Genomic DNA, 19,623 nt, shown 5'->3' on the forward strand with positions numbered 1-19,623 from the left:
GGTCCAGCCACTCTGGGAGGCTTCCAACATATATAAAAACATAACATAATAAAACATTACACATTAAAAAACTTCCTTCAGGTGTCTTCTAAAGGTTACATAGTTACTCCTTAACATCTGATGGGTGGGCGTTCCGCAAGGTGGGTGCCACTACCGAGAAGGCCCTCTGCCTGTTTCCCTCTTCCCAGGAAACTTCCAGCACGTGGTTAGGATTGGGCTAAGGGGTTTTGTCAAAGCCTTCTTGGAAAATAGAGGAGCTTGGGAGAAGAATATGAAGAGAGGGGCTCGAGGAAATAAGAGATAAATCAAAAGGTGAAACATAAAAGCCTTAATGTTATCATTAAATCTGTGCTTCACGATTCTGGACTCTGCCCTTCTGTGGTCATAGAATCATAGAATCATAGAGTTGGAAGAGACCACAAGGGCCATCGAGTCCAACCCCCTGCCAAGCAGGAAACACCATCAGAGCACTCCTGACATATGGTTGTCAAGCCTCTGCTTAAAGACCTCCAAAGTAGGAGACTCCACCACACTCCTTGGCAGCAAATTCCACTGTCAAACAGCTCTTACTGTCAGGAAGTTCTTCCTAATGTTTAGGTGGAATCTTCTTTCTTGTAGTTTGGGTCCATTGCTCCGTGTCCGCTTCTCTGGAGCAGCAGAAAACAACCTTTCTCCCTCCTCTATGTGACATCCTTTTATATATTTGAACATGGCTATCATATCACCCCTTAACCTCCTCTTCTCCAGGCTAAACATGCCCAGCTCCCTTAGCCGTTCCGCATAAGGCATCGTTTCCAGGCCTTTGACCATTTTGGTTGCCCTCCTCTGGACACGTTCCAGTTTGTCAGTGTCCTTCTTGAACTGTGGTGCCCAGAACTGGACACAGTACTCCAGGTGAGGTCTGACCAGAGCAGAATACAGTGGCACTAATACTTCCCTTGATCTAGATGCTATACTCCTATTGATGCAGCCCAGAATTGCATTGGCCTCAGGCCACAGCCAGCATTAGTGTGTGTGTGTGTGTGTGTGTGTGTGTGTGTGTGTGTGGCATTTACAGATCGCTGAGGAGCGAAACCACATGGCTTCCTGCCACCATCTTAGGAATTTCAGAATCTGCCTCACAGAAAGTCAGGTCCTTGCTCCAACCAGCCCAGTATTTTCTACACCAGAGGCTCTCAATATGCGACTGGCAACCACCCAGAATAGGCACCAACTCTTAGGGACACCCTAAAATGTCTGAGGGCGGCCACCCCACCAAACAAAAAGGGTTGGTGGGCCCCTCAATATTTTATTCATTTTGGCATCCCTGACACCCACAAGTCTCGTTCGGGTGATTGGTGGGAAAGGCTGCAGAACTGCCGGGAATAATATGTGCTTTTTCTGACGACAGAGATCACGGTTCGTTTTGACAGGGGCCAGATTACTGGATAGGCTAGCAACGCCCTAGCTGACAGCTTGGGGTTTTCAGTCGAAATCCAGTAATGGATGCTGAAACCGACCCGGGGCTAAGGCTGAAAAAAAGGTTTGTGCCCCTTTTCACAGAACCTTCCTTGCAAAAACAAGCGCATCCATTGCATTAGAAAGCACAGAGACGTTCAAGGGTGCTGCCTAGCCTTTTAGATGCTCGTCGAAAACCAGGAAGCCGTTCTTTACAATAATAATTAAAAATGGTAAGCGTAACGCTGGTGGTCAACAAAAGAGGTTCAAAGACTCTCTCAAGGCAAATCTTTTAAAATCTAGTATAAAAACCGACAACTGGGAAACACTGGTCTGTGAGCGTTCCAGTTGGAGAACAACCTTTACCAAAGGTGTCATGGGCTTTGAAGACGTTCAAACTCAGGACGTAAAGGAGAAATGTGCTAAGAGGAAGGCACGCTTGGCAAACCCTCACCATGATCAACTCCTGCCCGGAAACCAATGTCCCCAACATGGAAAGACTTGTGGATCCAGAATTGGCCTCCACAGTCACTTACGGACTCACTGTTAACACCATGTTCATGGAAGACAATCTTACTCAGCTACGAGTGATAGCATAATAATACAGTGGTACCTCGGGTTACATACGCTTCAGGTTACAGATGTTTCAGGTTACAGGCTCCGCTAACCCAGAAATATTACCTCGGGTTAAGAACTTTGCTTCAGGATGAGAACAGAAATCACCCGATGGCAGCACAGCGTCAGTGGGAGGCCCCATTAGCTAAAGTGGTGCTTCAGGTTAAGAACTGTTTCACGTTAAGAATGGACCTCTGGAACGTATTAAGTACTTAACCCGAGGTACCACTGTAATAATAATAATTTAAAAAAATAATTGCGCCCCAGCCACTCCGAGTGACTTCCAGCCTATACAGAAACATAATAAAACACCAAACATTGAAAACTTCCTTATTCAGTGTCTTCTAAAGGTTGCATAGTTAACTTATCTCCTTGACATCTGATGGGAGGGCTTTCCACAGGGTGGGCGCCACTACCGAGAAGGCCCTCTGCCAGGTTCCCACACGTATCCCTCTCCCCCAGAACCAAGATGGGTTGGTTCATCAGGAAACCCTTTGCACCTCACAACTATGTGTGTGTTTGGGGGGTAGGTCAGATAAGGTCCGGTTGGGATAACGGGAGGAAAAGCCATGTCAAGGATTCTGGGGTTTGGGGGTGGGTGACGTAACAGGGGCGACAACTCAAATGCAAGACAGGGAGGCAGGTATACAACTCTGGATCACAAGCAGGGCAAATATACGTGCCTGTACTCACACGAGTTGGCTTCATGCTGCGTTTTGGTGGTCCGCAGTGCCTCGTTCCTTTCCGCTGCCCAGTGAAGGGGCCAGCCGTTAAGTAAAATGTCCGCAGGCCCTTACACAAGGCTGGGCTTCAAAGCCAGGGGCACGGGCACCTGCTCTGCACTGCCGGTCGCCCTGCCCTCGAAATAACTAAGCATGCAGCTCTCAGGGTTAATCGGGACATTGCTGCTAACATTAGACAGCAAAGCCATGTAATCGCTTCGGGGAGGTATTCAAAGCCACCTTCAACTTTGGAGGCAGCTGATACTGCTGGTGTGCTCTCTCTCTCTCTCTCTCTCTCTCTCTCTCTCTCTCTCTCACACACACACACACACACACACACACACCTTGCTCTGGTGCAGAATCAAAGAATCATAGAATTGCAGAGTTGGGAGGGACCTCCAGGGGTCATCCAGTCCAACCCCCTGCCACGCAGGAGTCACAGCTAAAGCATCCTTGACTTAATTGGCGCAAATGGCAATTTGGGTTTCCCCCCAGATTGCTGTTTGTTCTGGATTATCACAAAAGAGTGGGTTTTTCCCTTGGAAAGGAGCAGGGCAAGGGGGAAACTGCTCCCCCTTTCTAAGCCCAAAGTCCCATTCCGTTATCCATTTTTTAGGCGAGGCCAAGGCCAAAGAAGAAACTGCTTATTTTAAGTCCACAGCTTCTGGGCATCCTTAAAGGAAATGGCACTCACGAGGGCCAGATTTAACACATTAAAATGACAGGTTTGTCCAATAGTAATTATTATTATTTATACCCCGCCCATCTGGCTCCAGTTTAACATAGGAAAATATTTCAAATTCCCTCCACTTGGGGCAGGGAAAGAATCAAGATTCTCAAGAGTCGTACTCAAGTGGTTTATTCCTCCTCTCTCCCAATACTGCTTTTCTTTTGTTATGAGTCTTTTAGATTGTACAAATAAATGATGAAGAGGATTATCATGGTAAGCCTGAAATTTGCAATTTACTCTGGGAGATTTTTTTTGGCTTAAAAACTGCCAATGAGGGAAGGGAGTCTGTTCCACAGTTGAACAGTCTTACTGTCGGAAAGTCTTTCCTGATTTCAGCCATAGAGTTGGAAGGGACACCCAGAGTCATCTAGTCCAGCCCGCCCGCAATGCAGGAATCTTTTAGTGGGACAATGATGCGTGGTAGGAACCAGAAGACTGGGAAGGGGTAACAGTGCTTAGTGAGCAGGGAGAGTCTGTGACGGAATCAGAGGCAGAAGCTAAAGCAGGAAAGTGGGAGGAAGGAGGCCAAGAATCATACCAGGAATGGTGTTTCCTGCTTGCCAGGGGGTTGGACTCGATGGCCCTTGTGGTCTCTTCCAACTCTATGATTCTATGAAACCTTCAGTTCAGTTCTGTTCTGGCCTGTGAATAAACAAGAGCTGTTTGAAGAATCGCTGTGTGGTCTGATATGTTCACCCACAACTTAACAGAGGCCCTTCTTGGTTTGCCTCTTCCATGAGAGGTCCAGAGGGTGGCAACACAAGACCCGGCCTTTTCTGTGGTGGCTCCCCACTTGCGCGATACTCTCCCCAGGGAGGCTCGCCTGGTGCCTTCATTGCATATCCTTAGGTGTCAGACAAAACTGTTTTCTATAGGCCTTTGGCTATTTAAACAATCTATGACCTTTTAAACTGGGGTGGGGTGGAGGGTTATTGCTTTGTTATTATTTTATATACCGTATTTTTCGCTCCATGAGATGCACTTTTTCCTCCTAAAAAGTAAGGGGAAATGTATGTGCGTCTTATGGAGCAAATGTGTGGTCCCTGGAGCCAAATTGCCCAGGGGCAAAAAGCAGATTGTGCTTTTTTTTTTTTCTAGAACGAGGGAAGTGGGTGTTGAAACAGAGCAGATGATAGGCAAGGGATTGGGAGATAGATAAGGGACTCTAGGAGGCTGCCAGGGAGTGGGGAGGTAAAAGCACATGGATCCTCAGGATTTTTGCATTGGGCCACCCCAAATTCACCATCAGATCACATAGCATGTCCATGGCTACAGCCTGCACCAAAACACACATGCATCCACTGTTTTGTGGGGCTGCAATGGCGCAAAAACATGGTTACAAAGCACAGGTCCACATGGATTCTCAGGATCTTTGCATTGGGCTACCCCAAACTCACCATCAAATCACATATCCACAAAAATCATACATCCACGGTTTTGTTCAGCATATTTTTTTTCTTGTTTTCCTCCTCTAAAAACTATGTGCATCTTATGGTCAGGTGTGTCTTATGTAGCGAAAAATACGGTTTTTGTTTTTTTTAAATTATATTGCAAACCACCCAGTGATCCTCAGATGGAGAGTAGTATAGATATTTAATAAATCAACACATAAATAATGTGGTTTTATGCCAAATCTTTGGAAATCTTTGAAATGGGGGGTGAGGGAGATTTGATCCAGTTTGGATTTAAAGGCAATCTTACCGAAGTGCCAATTTCCAAAGCAATCAGTGAACCAAAACACAGCCATCCTTTAAAATGTGTACTTACATGAATTGTGCAGCACGGTTATCCAGCCACGTAAGGTGTCCAAAATCCATAGGTATTTATAGCCGACTTGGATGGAGGTATTGAGCGGATGCTCATCAAATTTTCAGGCGGCACCAAACTGGGAGGGGTAGCCAATAACGCTGAAACAAAATTGGGATTCAAGATGACCTTAACACATTGGAGAACTGGGCTGAAACTAACCGAAAGAATTTCAATAGTGACAACTGTAAGGTTCTGCACTTAGCCAGGAGTAACTAGATGGAGACAACATAAAAAAACTCCTTCCAGTAGCACCTTAGAGACCAACTAAGTTTGTTATTGGTATGAGCTTTCATGTGCATGCACACTTCTTCAGATATGAAGATGTATCTTTTCTTCAGAGATGCATCTGAAGAAGTGTGCATGCACACAAAAGCTCGTACCAATAACAAACTTAGTTGGTCTCTAAGGTGCTACTAAAGGGACGTGGGTGGCGCTGTGGGTTAAACCACAGAGCCTAGGGCTTGCCAATCAGAAGGTCGACAGTTCGAATCCCTGCGACGGGGTGAGCTTCCATTGCTCGCTCCCTTCTCCTGCCCACCTAGCAGTTCGAAAGCACATCAAAGGGCAAGTAGATAAATAGGTAACGCTTCAGCGGGAAGGTAAACAGCGTTTCTGTGCGCTGCTCTGGTTCGCCAGAAGCGGCTTAGTCAAACTGGCCACATGACCAGAAGCTATACGCTGGCTCCATCAGCCAGTAAAGTGAGATGAGCACTGCAACCCCAGAGTTGTCCGCAACTGGACCTAATGGTCAGGAGTCCCTTTACCTTTACTAAGGTGCTACTGGAAGGAATTTTTTAATTTTGTTTCGACTACAGCAGACCAACAGCAGACCTATAACTAGATGGGGACGGTGGCAGAGGAAGGGATTGCGGGGTGTGTGGGGTGTGGGCCGCCCCAGGTGTCATCACCTGGGGGAGGGTTTGACAAAATGACAAAAAGATGAGGTTGTTTTTTTTAAAAAAATTGGGCTCACAAAACTTTTTACAGGTTACGAATGGTTCTTACGAGCTCCACTAACCAGGAAGTAGCTGCTTCTGGTTGCGAACTTTGCCCCAGGATGCTAACGGAAATTGCGTGCCAGAGGCAGGCGCACAGCGGGAGGCCCCATTAGCAAAAGCACGCCTCAGGATAGGAACGGTTTCAGCTTAAGAACGGACCACCGTAATGAATTAAGTTCATAACCAGAGGTACCACTGTAGTTCAGCCAACAAACGCAACGAAACGTGGCTACAGAAGTACTGTGTTTGGGGGACAGGGGGCGGGTGGGTGTGGAGGACTCCCTGGTCCTGAATGGGGTAACTGTGCCCCTGAAGGACCAGGTGCACAGCCTGGGAGTCATTTTGGACTCACAGCTGTCCATGGAGGCGCAGGTCAATTCTGTGTCCAGGGCAGCTGTTTATCAGCTCCATCTGGTACACAGGCTGAGACCCTACCTGCCCGCAGACTGTCTTGCCAGAGTGGTGCATGCTCTAGTTATCTCCCGCTTGGACTACTGCAACGCGCTCTACGTGGGGCTACCTTTGAAGGTGACCCGGAAACTACAACTAATCCAGAATGCGGCAGCTAGACTGGTGACTGGGGGTGGCGGCCGAGATCACATAACATCAGTCCTGAAAGACCTACATTGGCTCCCAGTATGTTTCCGAGCACAATTCAAAGTGCTGGTGTTGACCTTTAAAGCCCTAAACAGCCTCGGTCCAGTATACCTGAAGGAGCGTCTCCATCCCCATCATTCAGCCCGGACACTGAGGTCCGGTTCTGGGGGCCTTCTGGCGGTTTCCTCACTGTGAGAAGCCAAGTTATAGGGAACCAGGCAGAGGGCCTTCTCGGTAGCGGCACCTGCCCTGTGGAATGCCCTCCCACCAGATGTCAAAGAGAAAAACAACTACCTGACATTTAGAAAACATCTGAAGGCAGCCCTATTCAGGGAAGTTTTTAATGTGTTACATTTTGATGTATTTTTTAATTTTTGTTGGAAGTCTCCTAGAGTGGCTGGGGAATCCCAGCCAGATGGGTGGTGTACAAATAATAATAAATTATTATTATTATTATTATTATTATTATTATTATTATTATTATTATACCACCACTGGGCACCACACCATGGGGATCAGCACTTACCGCTGGGCCTTCAGCGTGCCCAAGCCACTCGTCTCTCCTGGGGGTGACGTGGTGGCTTGGGCACCTGCAGGATCCGTGCTGCCTGGAACGGCAGTGTCAGGCTTGCAGCTGCCCATCGCCTCTCTCTCAACCGCCCTACAGCTGAGGGGGGCGCGGTGGAGAGGCTCCACGTAGTGCACCCTGCCCCCATGGGCAGCTCGCCCACCCGCCAGCTGCAGGACACCCACGCTGCACCCGGCACCCGAGCGGCTAGCTACGCCGCTGGAAGGGAACACCTGGATTGCTAGCAGCACATATGAAAAGGATCTATAGGTCATAGTACAGTGTCAGGTTTAAGGTGCTGGTTTTGAACTTTAAAGCCCTATGCAGCCTAGGAACCACGTACCTACGGGACCGTCTCTCCTGGTATGCCCCGCGGAGGACCTTAAGGTCCACAAATAACAACACTTTGGCGGTCCCGAGCCTCAAGGAGGTTAGATTGGTTTCAACTAGGGCCAGGGCCTTTTCAGCCCTGGCCCCAATGGGGTGAAACGCTCTGTCACAAGAGACTAGGGCCCTGCAGGACTTGACATGTTTCCGCAGGACCTGCAAGACAGAGCTGTTCCTCCTGGCCTTTGGTTTGGACTCAGTCTGACCCTTATGTCTCCCTCCTCTTATGGTCTTGATTTATCAGCTATTTCAAAAAGAGGCTGTATTTTAAATTGCATTTTGACCTGTATTTTAAATTGGGGGTCCCCCCTCTCTCCCCCCCATTATGTTTTTACTGTGATTTTATTGGTGTTAGCCGCCCTGAGCCCGGCTCTGGCCGGGGAGGGCGGGGTATAAATAAAATTTATTAGTAGTAGTAGTAGTAGACCACAAGCTTAACATGAGTCAACAGCGTGATGCAGCAGCAAAAAAGGCAAATGCTATTCTAGGCTCCAGATGAGGGAAGTCATGGTCCCGCTCTATTCTGCCTTGGTCAGACCACACCTGGAATATTGCGTCCATTTCTGGGTGCAACAGCTTAAGAAGGATTTTGACAAGCTGGAACGTGTGAAATTAAAAGGTACACAGATTGTTGAAATAAAAAAATAAGGGCTTTTTAAATGAAAGTAGGACTTGCCCCCCCCCCGCCACTCCTTATATAGCCGGAAGAGGTCACTTGTGAAGCAAAATGAGTGGCGTCTTAGCCATGATTACCTGTGACAGGAGTCGAAGCATTAAGTACTTTAGCCTGACCCGGCAGGGCGGTTCACAGCTGAAGCAAGATAATGTCCTGCAGAACCTTTTAACCACATGCGGAAGAATAAGACTGACAGTGCAATAATCTGTGGGCGAAGGAGTCTCCCAGTGATGAGGCATAAATTCACAGGTGGAGCTTAATTCGGGGTTTCTGGGCTGGTTTGCAGTAACAGGTACACTGAAATGCACAACAGCTTGCAAAGAGGAAGTTTTCACTGGGCATTCATTGCATTTCTCAGGCAATAATAATAATAATAATAATAATAATAATAATAATAATAATTTATACTCCACACATCTGGCTGGGTTTCTCCAGCCACTCTGGGCGGCTTCCAACAAAATATTAAAATACCGTAATACATCAAGCATTAAAAGCGGGAACCTATTCAAAGACAATTACGAAAAATGTTGGGCTGAAGTGAAAAAAGATTTAGAAATTTGGTCAAATTTGAAGCTTTCACTGCTAGGCCGTATTGCTGCGATAAAAATGAATGTATTGCCTAGAATGCTGTTTCTGTTTCAAACTTTGCAAATTTTGGACAAAATGGACTGTTTCAAGAAGTGGCAGAGAGATATCTCTAGATTTGTCTGGCAGGGCAAGAAGCCTAGAATAAAATTTAAAATACTAACGGATGCAAAGGAAAGAGGTGGATTTGAGACTTGGAGACTGCAGAGCTTTGAGAAATTAAAGGATAAAGTGTGAGATTGGTTACATTATGCTCAGATTAGGGAGACCTTTAATTTGGACAAAAAAATAGGTTTCCAGGTGGAAAAATCGAAATTAGAAACAGAATTGTTAGAACCTAAGACTAAGGTACTTTCGAAAATGTACAACTTGCTGTTAAAATGGAATACTCAAGATGAAATAGTTAAATCAGCCATGATAAAATGGGCACAGGACATTGGGTATAATATTATGTTTGCTGACTGGGAAAGGTTTTGGACCACCGGTGTGAGGTTCACGGCATGTAGTGCCTGGAAAGAAAATATTATGAAAATGATATATAGGTGGTACATGACCCCAGTCAAGCTTGCAAAAATATACCATTTGCATGACAATAAATGTTGGAAATGTAAGGAGACTGAAGGAACATTTTTTCACCTTTGGTGGACTTGCCCGAGGGTTAAGGCCTTTTGGGAAATGATTTATAATGAGTTAAAAAAGGTATTTAAGTATACCTTCCCTAAGAAACCAGAGGCCTTCCTTTTGGGCATTGTTGGCCAGAGGGTGTTAAAGAAGGATCGAACCTTTTTTGTGTATGCAACAACAGCAACAAGAATACTCATCGCAAAACACTGGAAGACACAAGATTTGCCCACGCTGGAAGAATGGCAGACGCAATTGATAGACTATATGGAGTTGGCTGAAATGACTGGCAGAATCCGAGACTTGGGAGAAGAGACAGTGGAAGAGGATTGGAAAAAGTTTAAGGACTATTTACAAAAACACTATAAGTTGTATGAATGTTAAGAAAATGCACGATAGAAACTAACATGGCATCAACAATTTAGTTGAAAGATATTATGAGAATAAGTGATGTTTAAGTAAAAGATGAAATTTGAAACAATATTTATGTTTAAACTAAGCAGTTAAGCACATGACTAAAATATTTAAAGTCTGATATAATATTTGAGAATTACAAAATAAGAATTGAAACAAGGCAATAAATTGCTGTTTATAACTTTATTATTGAGAATGCAGGAAAGGGTGATGTGAGGAAGTCCAAAGGTTATGGAAATATGTTTTATGGATAGTGGATTTTGTTGTATTTTTTCTATTCTATGCTTATTTCTTTGGTTGTTTCTGTTTTCTTTTGATTGTTATTTCTTGGTGATGGTATTTTATATGTTTGGTGATTTCCTTTTTGTTAAAAATCTGCAATAAATATCTTTTTTTTAAAAAAAGGAAAGAGGTGGATTTGCCCTGCCAGACCTTAAACTTTATAATGAATCAGCAGCTTTTTGCTTGTTGAAAGAATGGCTGCTTCTTGAAAACACAGACATTTTGGATTTAGAAGGTTTTAATAATGTATTTGGATGGCATGCATATTTGTGGTATGACAAGGTCAAAGCACATAAAGGATTTAAAAACCATATTGTCAGGAAAGCATTGTTTAATGTCTGGATAAGATATAAGGACTTATTGGAAAACAAAACCCCAAGGTGGCTGTCACTGATGGAAGCGAAAGCTCAGAAAAAGCTCAATATGGAGGTCAGATGGCCGAAATATTGGGAAATTTTGGAACAAGAGGGAGATAGACTGAAATTGCTGAGTTTTGAGAAATTAAAAAACAAAGTGCGAGACTGGCTTCATTATTATCAGATAATGGAGGCATATAATTTGGACAAGAAAATTGGCTTCCAGGTGGAAAAATCAAAATTAGAAACAGAATTTGCTAGAACCCAAAACTAAGATTTTGTCAAGGATGTATAACTTGCTGTTGAAATGGAATACACAGGATAAAACGGTGAAATCTGCTATGATTAAATGGGCACAAGGTGTCGGACATAACATAATGATGGCTGACTGGGAATAGTTATGGACCACAGGTATGAAATTTACGGCATGCAATGCCTTAAGAGAGAATATTATGAAAATGATATACAGGTGGTACATGACACCAGTCAAGCTTGCAAAAATCTACCATTTGCCTGATAATAAATGTTGGAAATGTAAGGAAACTGAAGGTACATTCTTTCACCTTTGGTGGACGTGCCCAAGGATTAAGGCTTTCTGGGAGATGATTTATAACGAACTGAAAAGGGTATTTAAATATACCTTTCTGAAGAAACCAGAGGCCTTTCTCCCGGGCATGGTCGGCCAAATGGTGTCAAAGAAGGACAGAACTTCCTTTATGTACGCCACAACAGCAGCAAGAATACTTATTGCAAAGTATTGGAAGACACAAGATCTACCCACCCTGGAAGAATGGCAGATGAAGGTGATGGACTACATAGAACTGGCGGAAATGACTGGCAGAATCCGAGACCAGGGAGAAGAGTCGGTGGAAGAAGATTGGAAGAAATTTAAAGACTATTTACAGAAATATTGCAAAATTAATGAATGTTAGAATGATGTCAGAATGAAGTTTGGTGGTTTAAACAGCAATGTTTTAAAGGTGTATGAAAAAAATGGATTTTTAACAGGTCAGAACTCAAAGTTATATTATATTAAGTTAAAAGATTAAGATAAAAACAAAGAGGGAAAGAAATTGCTGAATTAACTAACTGAATTGGAATACAAAAAAGGGAGGTGTGAGGAGGTCAAGGAAGCAAGGATATGAATATATGACATGGAAAGATTGATGTGTTTTCTTTTTAAATGTTTTTTATCTTTTTTCTGTATTTGTATTTTGTATTTTTTGTCTTTTCTTCTCATCTTTTTATTTATGTATTTTTTTTACTTTGAAAACTTAATAAACATCATTAAAAAAAAATATCAAGCATTAAAAGCTTCCCTAAACAGGGCTGCCTTCAGATGTCTTCTAAAAGTATGGTAGTTGTTGTTCTCTTTGACATCTGGTGGGAGGGCGTTCCACAGGGCGGGTGCCACCACCGAGAAGGCCCTCTGCCTGGTTCCCTGTAACTTGGCTTCTCGCAGTGAGGGAACTGCCAGAAGGCCCTCGGCGCTGGACCTCAGTGTCCGGGCAGAATGATGGGGGTGGGGACGCTTAATAATTTGCTAAATGATAAAGTTTGCAGCCCCACAACAACACCCCAAGGGTGGGGAACCTGTGGCCCAGAGAGCCAAATACGGCCCTCGAAATCTCTTTATATGGCCCGTGGAACTCTTCCCAGGCCACACCCCCTCTCTCCTCAGGCCACACCCCTCACTGCCCCCCTTGCTTCCCGAAGTGGGTTTTCTTCCCTGGGGTGTCTCCTTGAGCCCTGATAATGCCTTTTGCATGCCAGGCTGGAGGGCAGAAAGGGACGCGGGTGGCGCTGTGGGTTAAACCACATAGCCTAGGGCTTGCCGATCAGAAGGTCAGTGGTTCGAATCCCCGTGAAGGGGTGAGCTCCTGTTGCTCGGCCCCTGCTCCTGCCAACCTAGCAGTTCGAAAGCACGTCAAAGTGCAAGTAGATAAATATGGACGTGTGTATGGACGTGAGTGAATGTTAGTGAAAATACCACAATGAAACACATTATATGAGGAAGCATGTCATTGCAAAGCTGTGTACGTTAGGTGAAATTGCATTCAAAAATATTGGGAGAAATTTGCACCCAAATGTTGGCGCATAGTTGGGCCGCACATATTTCCCTAGGAAGGACATTCCAAAGGTTTGGGGCCACAAAAAGGGCCCCATTCTGGCCGCTGCCATTTTAGCAGCTCTCGGTGTCTGGGGTCATTAGAGGAATTGTGACAGCTTTGCCCTGGCATTCCACCCCCCTTGCTCTGAGTGAGCCTTTTCCTTTCTACCTTATAGATTTTAGGGGAACGTAAAGTATTGGGCCCAGGGGATGATGGTGGGACAGAAGGCAAGGAGCTGAACAGCAGGTGGCGCCAGAGGCCAGTGACAGACAGAGCCAACTCTTTCTAATTTGTCCCCATCCCCTTCCTTCCTGCTGAGTTCTAAAGAGGCAACATTGAGACTAAGCCAACAGGCAGTGCCGCCCTCTGGAATAGCTTGTGGGTAAGATGGCAAGCAGGTGAGAGATGGCTGAGGACAGGTGGCGGTTGGTGGGGCAGTGCCCCATTTACCTTTATACCCGAAGGAGCGTCTCCACCCCCATCGTTCAGCCTGGACACTGAGGTCCAGCTCCAAGGGCCTTCTGGCGGTTCCCTCTCTGGGAGAAGCCAAGTTACAGGGAACCAGGCAGAGGGCCTTCTCGGTGGTGGCACCCGCCCTGTGGAACGCCCTCCCACCAGATATCAAAGAGAACAACAACTACCAGACTTTTAGAAGACATCTGAAGGCAGCCCTGTTTAGGGAAGCTTTTAATGTTTGATGTATTACGGTATTTTAATATTTTGTTGGAAGCCACCCAGAGTGGCTGGGGAAGCCCAGCCAGATGGGCGGGGTATAAATAAATAATAATAATAATTACAAAGAAACCAGAGACGTATCTCCTTGGATTGATAGACGAAGAGATACCACGGGGGGTGGGAATAATTTTTCTATATGCAAGTTCAGCTAGTAGAATAGTGATTGCTACTAGGTGGAAGTCACAAGCTATGCCCACAAAGGAGGAATGGATTTGTAAACTAAACGAATATTTAATTTTCGCAAAATTGACTGCTATAATAAGAAATCAGTCGAATCAAAAATTAAATGTTTTGATGAGTTTTATGGCCAAATATTGCTAAAAAAAAGATACGCTAATATGCCTAGATTAAAATGCGAAGTACTGGATGGAAGAAAAATTAGTAAGGAAAGATAATAAGAATATATAGACGATTTGAGGAGACTGTAGAATGCGAAGACTATTGTAAATTGTATAATGGGAGGAAATCGAGGGGGGCGGATGGAAGTGGGAGGAGGGAGAAAAGAATAATACGATGGATTGAGGAAATATAAATGTAAATGTACGGGGAGGAAATGGTGTTGGCATATCTGTATTGTAATGTAATATGTGAAAACCTTATAAAAAAAATGATCAAGGGTCTGGAAACTAAGCCTGATGAGGAACGGCTGAAGGAGCTGGGTATGTTTAACCTGGGAAAGAGGAGACTGGGAGGAGATATGAGAGATCTTCAAATATATTATGGGCTGTCACATGGAGGATGGAGCAAGCTTATTTTCTCCTGCTCCACAGGGTAGGACCCAAAACAACGGATTCAAGTTGCAAGAAAGAGATTCAGGATAAATATCAGGAAGAACGTTCTACTATTTGATGGCAAATCGGACTCCCTTGGGAAGTTGTGGACTATTAAATAACCTATGGCCTGTGAAAGTGTAGGGGAGCGGACTGTTGTTGTTGTTGTTGTTGTTGTTGTTGTTGTTGTTGTTATTTTACTATTAGGCTGTCTGTCAGTATGTTTTTACGATGTTTTTATCACTGATGTTTGGTTATGTGTTTCTAACATTGTACACCGCCCTGAGATTTTTTTTTGCTCAATGGCAGTACATAAGCTAAAAACAGATTAAAGCACACATCAGTAGCCTACAAGCCTGGATGGGCTTGCCTAAACAACAATGTTTTGAGCAGGCGCTGGAAAGAATTGAGTGACGGTGCCCCGCAAATATCACTAGGCACGGAGTTCCAAAGGGCAGGCGATGCCTTATTAACAGATCTGGACCTTCTGGAAGTGGTGAACATGTCTCCTAATGAGTGGGATCTTTGGATGAAGGGCAGCATACAAGTTTAATTCATTAACAATACTAATAATAACAGCAATATTTTCTACAAGCAATTTTCAATCGGAGAACCTGCATCACGAAGATTGCAGAAGGGCGAATATTGCAGGATAACTGTGTTTTTGGTTCAGGAGGTGCAAAATAGGCTAGTTCTGCTCCCACCTTGATCCTGTGTCCCTTAAAAACCCAAATTCTGCAGCCAGAATTAAATAAAGATCGATTTCTTTTATCTCGGGTATATTCATTTCCTATGATCCATGTATTTTTTTAAAAAGTGCTTTTAAAAAAAGCACTTTTGCTAAAGGGGGAAATGGCATGGCGGCAGTTCCTCATGACCGTGGGCCACGATCATGAGGTCTAGCAACCTGCAATATTTACGAAAAGGAAAAGAAAGCGAGAAATTCTCAAGATGCCACACACGTCATGCCAGATATTAGATACTATTCCGCTGCAGAAGCTTTTGACTCAATCAGGCAACCGACCAACAAACCTATTAAGCGTCAGAATTAGGATTGCTGCCAACTTAAGCCACAGCACACATGACTTGTTAACAGGGCTGCTCTGGAGTAAATGTTCTGAGGATCGGAGCCCTCTCCCCATAGACCCCAACAGCCCAAATTTGTCAGATAAAGTCCAGTTGCAGTTTGATGTTTAGCATCCTGACAAATCTAAAACACAACTTGTTCTTGACTTACCAAGGTCACCCAAGGACATGCCTTAGTTCTGAGCTCAGACCCAAAATGGAGCCTTTCTCCTCTTCCCGGGAACAGTGTAGAAAATCCACAGTTTCCAGAACAAAAATTGCTTTCAATCTGAAAAGGTTTCTACAGTTTCTTGAGGGAAGCCCATTGTTTTCCCCAAGTCTGGCTGGAAGGAGTTTTACGGTGGTCCTGAACTCAACCCATCCTTTCCCCTCCAGGATCCTGGCTCCATCCTGGGCTACGTGAGAGGAGGCCTGTTTCTCCGGAAAAGTGGGAAGAAAGTGGTAGGTCCCTCTAGCTGGGCAATGGCCGCTCTGAATAGGATTAGGATGAGGAGAAAAGCTTCTTACAGGCTAGGCACCATCTGCAAACTCATGAGAGTAATGAGGTTATGGAGATTATTCGTATCCTGGTGGTTGCGGCAGGTTGCGGGCCTCAAAAAAAAAAGTACCAACGCCTTTTCTTTGCAAGAGTTAAGTTGCGATCTTAAGTGTTTGGGCACAAGGGCTCAATATTGCCATCACCTCCTGGCAAATGGAAGGGGAAGAAATGGAGGCAGTGAGAGATTTTACTTTCTTGGGCTCCATGATCACTGCAGATGGTGACAGCAGCCACAAAATTAAAAGACGCCTGCTTCTTGGGAGAAAAGAAATGACAAACCTAGACAGCATCTTAAAAAGCAGAGATAGCACCTTGCCGACAAAAGTCCGTATAATTAAAGCTATGGTTCACTCAGTAGTGGTGTATGGAAGTGAGAGCTAGACCATAAAGAAGGTTCTGAAGAATTGATGCTTTTGAATTCTGGTGCTGGAGGAGACTCTTGAGAGTCCCATGGACTGCAAGAAGATCAAACCTCTCCATTCTGAAGGAAATCAGCCCTGAGTGCTCACTGGAAGGACAGATCCTGAAGCTGAGGCTCCAAGACTTTGGCCACCTCATGAGAAGAGAAGACTCCCTGGAAAAGACGCTGATGTTGGGAAAGATTGATGACACTAGGAGAAGGGGACGACAGAGGATGAGATGGTTGGACCGTGTTCTTGAAGCTACCAGCATGAGTTTGACCAAACTGCGGGAGGCAGTGGAAGACAAGAGTGCCTGGCATGCTCTGGTCCATGGGGTCACGAAGAGTCGGACACGACTAAAGAACTAAACAACAACAACAGCAAGAGATACAGTTGTACCTTGGTTTCCGAACAGCTTAGTTCTCGAACGTTTTGGCTCCCGGATGCCGCAAACCTGGAAGTGACTGTTCCGGATTGCAAACTATTTTTGGAAGCCGAACGTCTGACGGGGTTTCCATGGCTTCCGATTGGCTGCGGGAGCTTCCCGCAGCCAATCGGAAGCTGCGCTTTGGTTTCCGAATGTTTTGGAAGTTGAATGATCTTCCGGAACGGATTCTGTCTGACTTCCAAAGTATGACTGTACAGTAATACCAATGGCTGTGACTCACGAGAATGGAAAGATGTTTCATTGGGTTAGCATTATAATACGAACCTTACCAATCCACACTTCCCAAAACAGTATGCCATCCAGAATGCAGCTATCTTGCAGACCATGCACTTCTCTGGATTATCTTTTTTTTAAAAAATCGTTTTCTTTTTAGATTTCCTTGTATAATGAACATTTTATTCATACATACATACATACATACATACATACCCCGCCCATCTGGCTGGGTTTCCCCAGCCACTCTGGGTGGCTCCCAACAACAACAACAACAACAACAACAACAACAACAATTAATATTTGTTATATTATATGGCGCATACCCTCCAACGTTTCTCCAATGAGAATGAGACATTCTATTATACACCAGGAAGCTTCTTCCACATGGGGGGTACTACCGGGGTGATTGTCCCGGGTGCAAAAGAAAATTAGGGGTGTGCCTCTGCAGCTGCTGCCTCCTTCCCACCCACCCCACTTGAGGAGCACACTGAGCAGGAGTTGGTAGAGGGTGGGCCCTTGTATCCCTTGGCCATGCAGTGTCCCCTACCGGAAGCACTGGTTAAGGGTGCAATGCTTGCCTTAGGGTGTGGAATACTTTCCTTGCCCCGGGCACTAGCAAGCCATGCTATGCCACTGCAGGTGAGGAATCAAGATCTACATTGAGAGCAGTCACCTCACCTAGTCTCCTGGGACATCTAACAGAACTTCTCCAGATAATCTTAGTGACCATGCTGAGATACAAGGACTCAGGCGGTTATCCGACGTGAGATACAAGGACTTAGGCGGTTATCAGACGTGGGGATCCAGGGCACAGTCCTTCAATGGCTGCGCTCGTTTCTCTCTGGTCGGGGACAGAGGGTGGCGCTTGGGGGGGAACTGTCATCCCGCCACTCCTTGGTGTGTGGAGTGCCCCAGGGTGCGATACTCTCCCCGATGCTTTTTAACATCTTTATGCGCCCCCTCGCCCAGCTTGTCCGGAGTTTTGGGCTGGGCTGCCATCAGTATGCTGATGACACCCAACTCTATCTGTTGATGGATGGCCATCCTGACTTGGCCCCAGACACACTGACCAGATGTTTGGAAGCTGTGGCTGGATGGTTACGTGGGAGCCGGTTGAAGTTAAATCCTTCGAAGACAGAGGTCCTCTGGCTGGGACGGGGTGATATGGGATTGAGGGGGCAACTCCCATCTCTTGCGGGGGTGCAATTAGTGCCAGCACCGTCTGTTAAGAGTTTGGGTGTAATCTTCGATACCTCCCTCTCCATGGAGGCGCAGATTGCAGCTATAACAAAGGCGGCATTTTTTCATCTCCGCCAAGCTAAGCAGTTGGCTCCTTACCTTTCTCGCCCTGACCTAGCCACTGAGATCCACACGACGGTCACCTCCAGACTGGATTATTGTAACCCGCTCTACGTGGGGCTGCCCTTGAGACTGACCCAGAAACTCCAGCGGGTGCAGAATGCCGCAGCGAGACTACTTACGGGGTCTTCGCTGCGGGATCACATTCATCTGGTGCTATACCAGCTGCACTGGCTCCCGGTGGAGTACAGGATCAGGTTTAAGGTGCTGGTTTTAACCTTTAAAGTCCTATATGGCCTAGGACCCTCGTATCTACGGGACCGCCTCTCCTGGTATGTCCCATAGAGGATCTTACGGTCTTCAGACAAAAACGTCTTGGAGGTCCCAGGCCACAGAGAGGTTAGGCTGGCCTCAACCAGAGCCAGGGCTTTTTCGGCTGCGGCTCCAACCTGGTGGAACGCTCTGTCACAAGAGACAAGGGCCCTGCAGGACTTGACATCTTTCCGCAGGGCCTGCAAGACAGAGCTGTTCCACCAGGCCTTTGGTCAGGGCGCAGCCTGACTCCCTCCTTTGGCAATCTTTACAATACTTTAGTTTATGGTTGCCATCAATTTTGATTTTAATTAATTCTTATGATGTTTTTATAATGTTGCACTATTTTAGTGTTTTTAGCCGCCCTGAGCCCGGCTTCGGCTGGGGTGGGCGGGATATAAATAAAAGTTATTAATTATTATTATTATTATTATTATTATTATTATTATTATTATTATTATTATTATATAACAATAATATTCTTCTAATAACAACTTGCTATTAATAATAATAATAATAATAATAATAATAATACCCCACCCATCTTGCTGGGCTTCCCAGCCACTCTGGGCGGCTCCCAACAGAATATTAAAAACATGATAAAACATCATACTTTAAAATTTTGTTGCACCAGCAACAAATATACACCGAGAGAGTTATTCCCTTGGATTTACTGCAAGAATATTGGACTGTTTGGTTTTGAGATGTTGAGTTGTGTCTGTTATTATTATTATTTTGGCCTTGTAAATATCATTTCAGATTCTAAGTCATAGAAGGTGTTGAATTTTTGTACATTTCCCTGGACATTGCTGGGATATCTAAGGCAGCATTGACATCACAGGTGCTTTGTCTTGGATCTTAGGAAAGTCAATTGAAAATTTGTGTGTGGGGGGGTGGTTTGTCCAAAAAT

General features: G+C 45.1%; 2 protein-coding genes across 5 annotated transcripts in view; one reads left to right on the forward strand and one right to left on the reverse strand.

Moving 5' to 3' along the window:
* The window catches only part of RP1L1 (RP1 like 1), a 47,844-nt gene that overhangs the window by 27,223 nt on the left and 998 nt on the right, over window positions 1-19,623 (reverse strand). The window contains exon 2 of the mRNA XM_082216283.1: window positions 5,272-5,411. The gene's annotated coding sequence lies outside the window, so the exon portion shown is untranslated. The remainder of the gene's footprint in view (window positions 1-5,271; window positions 5,412-19,623) is intronic.
* Window positions 1-19,623, forward strand: part of LOC309529542 (uncharacterized protein C8orf74 homolog) — an 86,366-nt gene that overhangs the window by 4,093 nt on the left and 62,650 nt on the right. The window lies entirely within an intron of this gene.

Source organism: Podarcis vaucheri (genome assembly GCF_965113315.1).
Source record: "Podarcis vaucheri genome assembly, chromosome: 3".
NCBI lineage: Eukaryota > Metazoa > Chordata > Lepidosauria > Squamata > Lacertidae > Podarcis > Podarcis vaucheri.